We start from the raw sequence: 7,121 nt of genomic DNA on the forward strand, positions 1-7,121 counted from the left end.
TGGAGACAATTAGGCAGACCCAAGCCCCCATTTCGCTTGGACCGCTGCAGCAACGCCATGGCTAATTGTGGTTTCTTGCCTCTCCACACAAACCCAGTACAAAGACTATGGAGTTCAAAGAAGAAGCACCAAGGTAGGGGGACAGGTAACATCTGCAGGAGAAACAGTATGCAGGTGAGAATTGTCATATTTTTTGATATTAGTGCAACCAACCCATGTGAAAGTCGCCTTGTCCCAAGATTGTAAGTCTAGGCAGATTTTCTTGAGTAAGGGAATATAATTGTGTAAGTACAGAGGCCCAGATTCACAAAGCACTTACGCCGACGTATAACACATTACGCCGACGTAAGTGCAAATGTGCGCCGGCGTATGTGTGCGCCAGACCCACAAACTAATATGCGCCTAAAAACAGGCTACAACCCGCCGACGTAGCTTGTTCACGCCGGCGTAGGGTGGGTGCACATTTAGGCTGGGCGCATGGTGCCGCTCCCATTGATTAGCCATTCAAACATGCAAATGAGGGAAATACGGCGATTCACGAACGTGTGTGTGCCCGAAGCATACTACGCGAGATGCGCGTAAGTTGTACGTCCGGCGTAAAGTTATTCCCCATAAAGGAGGTGCAACCCGGCAACAGATATGCACAGGTCTGCACCAGGGAACACAAGCCGCCATATTGTGCGTTGGACGTCTGTCTGGCTGGGCATACGTTATGTTCACGGCGTACGCAGTGATCCGGCGTAGCTTAGGCAGTTGTGCGGGCGTGGTTGTGAGGCTTGCGTCCACGTCACGGCGCATGCGCATTTCGTGATACGTACCTGTCTAGCGCTCGGCCCATCATTTGCATGGGGTCATGCCTCATTTGCATTGGTTCACGCCCACTTCCACCTACGCCGACCTGCGCCTTCGAAACCCACGCCACGCTGGCGCAGCATTGGGAGCACTGGCTTGCTGAATGCAATGCTTGCCTCTCTGCGCTGCGTTGGCGTGGGCGTACAGTGTTTGCTCTACGGCGGCATAATGTGCGCCTTACTTTCTGTGAATCTGGGCCATTGTGTCTAAGCTCCTAGTGAGTTGAATGCCTAGATATCACATGAAGGAAGAATCGTAATCGGCAAGATCTGGCATAGTTAATCTTAAAGTTGGACACCCGGCTATAGACCACCAGTTCCTCCACCAGGTTAGGTAGCGAGACAGTGGGGTCCACCATGTGTAAAAGAACATTGTCCATGTATGCTAAGAGCTTATGTTCTGCGGGACCTATGGGGACCACTCTAATGTTCAAGCTCGTATTTTCCAGAGCAGTGGTTCCAGGACCAGCGTCAACAAGGGGCGAGAGTGGACACCCCTACCTCATGCCATTCTGGATGGAGAACACTGAAGACAAGCAGCCATTCACCCTAAAATGAGCAGTTGGGGCATATAGCGCAGATATCCAGCGCAACATATGAGGGCCCAAACCCAGCTTCACCAGCACAACATTGAGAAACTCACAGTCCACGCGATTAAATGCTTTTCTCGGCATCTGTGGAGAGTATCAAGTAGGGAGGCAAATGATCGTGTGTATGGGCCCAATGAATTAGCTGTACCCTCTCTGCATTTTCAATTCACAGGTGGTTAGATTAATGAAGAGACATATATATTTAATACATATAATATTTGATCCCATACATTTATTGAGTTAAACAGCTCATATAAAATTAGATTTCTTTCCTTCCACCACAGGTCAGTGTTGATGGGGAGAATGCCTCCCACAATGCTATTTTGTTCTGCTGGTCGGGGGGGGGGGGCAATCCGGGCTGAGGTAACACCATGTTTACTGCTAAGGGATATAGCCGCTGACAGTAATCTCATGAAGAAAAATCTGACAGGCTGGTTGTACCCATGTCGATTGATGGCTTTCGGCTGAGGTGGCATTTTACAATAGCAGTAGAGGTCTTTTCTCTGTTTTTAATCACCTTTTTTAAACGGTTTACTTTTTTTGCATTCCTTGAGCCTGTATTGGCATACACCCCATCAGCTATCAAACATAGATCTTGCAACGTCATTCAGAAATGTGCCTTATTTCTAGAGTAATATATTTGATGTGTCATTTGTAAATTTAAAAAATGCGATTGAATCTCCACGTTTTACCTTTATTTTACTCTTTTGAAAATTAAATGCAAAATATATGTAGCGCCTGGTTGCTTCCAAGTATCGGTGCTATTGAAATTTAGTGGGCGATCAGAGTATTAGTAGACTCTGATCCAAATTACTATATTCAAAACAGGGTCTCTGTCTCAGCTTGGCTGTGCTGTGGGCTCATTATGTTGTTGCTGGGGTGTTGTTCCACCCCAGGATGATAGGTGGCAGCAGTGGAGTCGAGACTTGGGTGCTCTTTCCCAGCAGCCAATCAGGAGTGAGTTTCCCCGCTGTGCATGCTGAGAGAGGGTATTTATGGGACAGACACCATTGAGTCTGGGTCTTCTTCCAGTGTTGCACCAACCTTTAAGGTGACCACATCATGGCCCCCCCCCGGTGTTATGGCCTACCTGGCCGGGGCGTGCGTGCCACGCGGTGTTCCTGGTTCCGGGACCATGTTGGTCCAGAACATTTGAGAAGCGGCGGGGGCCCAGTGATCGACTAAGCTCCCATTCTTGAAGATCCCAAGCGGTATAGCTGTTCGGTGGGGAGTCCATCTGAGGAGAGCCAATGAGAGGCTGGTGATCCAAAAGGATTTTGACAAACCACCGGGGATCAAGGTAGCCGGACACTGAAGGATTGATCACCTGTCAGTCAGAACCTGGGCGACTATTTGAAGGAGATCCAGGCGTAATTCTTTCAAGGAGGATTGTCTCCGTAATTGCAATCAGTGAGGACCTGTGGCAGAGGTTTCTCCCTGAGTCCATTCCAGGAGGGTCTGTGGCAGAGAATTTTCCTCAAGTTCAAGTCCATTCCAGGAGGGTCTGTGGCAGAGACTTTTCCCAAAAAAAGGTTTGAGTGATACTCCGGCTGCCAGGTCAGTGAGAGAGGCCTGTCCGGGTACGCTAAGCCCACTCAGGCAGGAGTGGTGCAGAAAGTGTTACATATGGGAGCAGGACTGTTTCCAAATACTACGCCTGAATCTGCTGTTCTCCTTCTTTCTTCAACTCTATCCTTTCACCACAAGTTTATTGTTTTTCCCTGGCTGGGTAATAAAGAGCATAGAAAAGACACCTTTTGTGGACATTCCATTACTACTTCTATATGCACCATACACCCCTAGGAATTTGGAGAGCCACGAGGTAAATGTGCCACCCAAAAGTTTTATTCTGCCATTAATACAAGGAATTGTCGTGGTGTTGGACTGTGTCAGAAAGGAAAGAGTTAATGTCACCATTGAAGCGCAGTGACGTGTGTCTACAAAGTGTGAGAAAAATAACTCAGAGTGGGAGGAGTTACCCACCCCTGTGTGAGCCGTTGGGCGAGTTTGGCGCCAAAGGATAGAGTGATTGCCTGCCCACGAAAGAGAGACGTGCAACCATGTCTGTGCCACCTGAAAGGCTGGGATCTCCGATGTCTGCCCTGGGAGTCAACCCGATGTCTGCTACCACTGGAGTCCCCCTGACCGATACCGGGATCCGAATGCGGACCCTGGGGAATTTCGTCTTGTTTTCCAGCGGTAGCGTGGAGGCCCTCGGACTGTCATGCCCCCGCTGTTCGGAGCTGGCCGTCCGGAACTTGCCTTTCGCCCGGTGTAAGAAATGCCGGGACTACCTGTTCCAAGTGGAGCCACCAACTAAATCTCCCCGGGAGTATAGGGTGGATTGTATTGCTGGAACGGTGACCGCGGAGGAAGAGGTCCCATGGCCTGAAACCTCTTCCACTACTGTGATCGCTGATCCGGAGATAGTGACTGTCTCTTCTACGCTGACCCTGCCATCGGCTGCTACCCCGATCGTGTCACCGGAGGTAAGCAACGCCGAAGATAAAACTAGTGTATCTACCGTGAAAGTGGATGCTGCAACTGAGACAGCATGTACGGCAGTGGTCTCTGTTTGGCACGCTCTTGGAAAAATGGGCCCCGTCCAGGTCTCCCACGGCTGTGTTCGAGACCCACCTATAAGTACACATAACAAGGTCAGTACCTTTGCTGGAGAGTGTGTGTGCCTGCTAAAGAGTATGATACCTCTGATATTGACTCTTCGTCTGATGTTGGGGATAACAAGAGAGCGGTGTCCTCTGGGAACTGTGTGTATCCCAGAGAACTCTTGGAAAAATGGGCCCCGTCCAGGTCTCCCACGGCTGTGTTCGAGACCCACCTATAAGTACACATAACAAGGTCAGTACCTTTGCTGGAGAGTGTGTGTGCCTGCTAAAGAGTATGATACCTCTGATATTGACTCTTCGTCTGATGTTGGGGATAACAAGAGAGCGGTGTCCTCTGGGAACTGTGTGTATCCCAGAGAACAGCCATTAGGAAATTGCTGCGCGACTTGCGCATGCGCAGGAGGAAACGGGCGGTGAAGCCGCAAAGCTCCACTGCCTGTTACCCTTAGTGAGGATGGTGGCGCCAGGACCTGCCACGATCGACGTGTCCTTATTAAAAGTCAGCAGCTACATTGTTTGTAACTGCTGACTTTAAAAAAATCACGGCTGGAACACCGCTTTAAATATCTTCTAAGGCTTGCCTTCTCTTCTGTTTGAAACTTACTTGATGGTGTCACTGCAGTGTCAACTGGTGAATATTTCCAGATAAAGTCACCTAAACTCCCTCCGCAGGCATATTTCATCACAAAGCAGGCGGTGAAGGGGGTTTGGAAGGCGGCATATAGCTGAATCAGAAAGGGGCACCCTTCCGACTTCTCCATGGCATAGCGTTCTATGTCAAGGTCGTAGGTATTTCTAGTCTTAATGACTGACTTGATGGCCACTTTCTGCTGGCTCTTTTGGTGGGTAGCCAGAACAACCTAAATGAGAGAGAAGATAACAATTAGTGGGCTCCTCGGTGTTGAAAGGGTGTTTTGTGGGTGGAGGTAGTAAGTTAAGTAACAGGGAGTAAATGAGCACTTACCCTTCCAAAGCTTCCTTCTCCAAGCTCATAGTGCAATGTGAAGCTTGATCGAGTTATTGTCATGTCCTTGCTTGGTGCGGTGGAGTCATATCAGGTGATTTCAGTCTCTGAGTTGATGCATCCTGAAGGTCATGAAAAGACACTCACCATGCTTAGTGCATTGTTAGGGGTTCCAGCCTCAGCCGAGGCAGGATAGGAATGGCTGCAAGGTCCTAAAAGGACACACTCTGTGCCCAGGTTGTTGTTGGGGGTTCCATCTTCATCTGGACAAGCAGGGCTGCAATGTGCCGCAGGTTGAGAACGGACCTCCATAATGCTGGAGGTGCTGTTGGTCCCAACCTTAGCCAAAATGGGACTGACAGGGTTATGACACCCTGAGGGTTTTGGAGATGACTGGCAGTGGTCCTCATCTCCAGACATGGAATTGGTGGCTGCAGTCACCTCAGCCGAGGTGAGACAAGAAGGGATACCAGACCCTGAAACTACACCAATGCTCAGGTTGGTGTCACTGGTTCCAGTCTCAGCTGGATGTGCAGGGCTTGAATGCCCTGAAGGTGTTGAAGAAACCTCCATCAGGTTGGAGGCACTGATGTTACTGGTCCTAGCCTTAACCAAGGTGGGACTGGCAGGGTTATAACACCCTGAGGATTTTGGAAATGACTGGTAGTGGTCCTCATCTCCAGACATGGAATTGGTGGCTGCAGTCACCTCAGCCGAGGTGAGACAAGAAGGGATACCAGACCCTGAAACTTCTTTGACCACGTTTTTGACCAGCGTTTTTGACCACTTTCATATAGGGGTCACAATTGTTTTGGTAAGCTTTGCAAGAGATCCAGAGGTGTCACCCTGGCTATCTTTGGAGTTTTTAAACTTTTATCACGGCGTAAGGGACATTTCTACTTTTGAATTTTGATCACATTTTTAATATACTCTACGGCCTTTTTTTTTATATTTATTTTAAACACTGGTGATCTTGCGAGCTACCATACACAAATTGTCAGTTCTAATGTTATCAGCTGCTAGCACTGATCACATCCCATAAGGCTGTTACATAGTTACTGTAGCGCTACCCCCGAAGGAGCCGCTGATTGTTTTGGGATCTGCGTATTAAGTTACCCTGCAGTGTGTCTAGGGGTAATAGCAGTGAGCCAAAACAGTGAGCGAATGTCCAGACAGTGAATAAAGGTTTTTCCAGGCTAACACGGCCAACATCAACAATAAGTGGGAAGAGAAGGTTGATGAAGAAAAAGGAGAACCTTGCAGTATCAGGCCTGGATATTAATTGAGCAGTCCTTGCTCAATAGAGTACCAAAATATTACTTGTCGCAACTCTTAGCTGGAGTGGGTAAAGTGCCCCTGGACAGACCCCTCTCACAAGCCTGGCAGCCGAAGTGTCACTTAGGATTTGCTGGGAGGAACAGGTCTCTCTCACAGACCTGGCTCTAGGGCCCCTGCCACAGGCCAATTACTTTAGGTGAGCTAAATGGATGGACAGAGCAAATCCTCCCAGTGGATTTTTAGCATAGCTCACCGAGTGACAGCAAAACGTACCTGTCAGCTATCCAGTCACCAGACCCCAGAATCGAGCGGCACCCAGCCTGGAATCCTCTCAATAGAACCCGGAACCCAGTAAGTCAATGGGGTCCCCTTTTACCTCCGGATGAGGGTTTGTGTAGCCTGCAATTTTGGCCAGGTGGGCCTCGCCGGCGGGGTCCATGGATGTGCGCACCCTGAAGGTGGATGCCGCACCTGGAACGGGACCCTGCGAAGATTTTAGAACACATGACACCTATCACAGATATACTCTTCCCCAGCATGCCTTGCGAGGGAAAAACTCCTCTAATTGGCTGCTGAGGAAAACTCACTCTGCCAGAACCCCACTGGTGCCAACTGTTGGTCAGGGATGGTAACGCATCCCTGGAGCACAGACTGACCCAGTGGACTTTTCTGGAATGACAGAAGTCACAATTTAAATAAATTGTGAATGGGAGCAAAGTAACTCTCCCATTCCCCACTAACTTTAGCGTAGTGCCTATACTGAAAGTAAGGGGGCGCTACATAACATATTAGGTGAGGTTGAAAAAAGACA

This window comes from Rana temporaria, chromosome 4, assembly GCF_905171775.1.
Source record: "Rana temporaria chromosome 4, aRanTem1.1, whole genome shotgun sequence".
In the NCBI taxonomy this organism is placed as follows: Eukaryota; Metazoa; Chordata; class Amphibia; order Anura; family Ranidae; genus Rana; species Rana temporaria.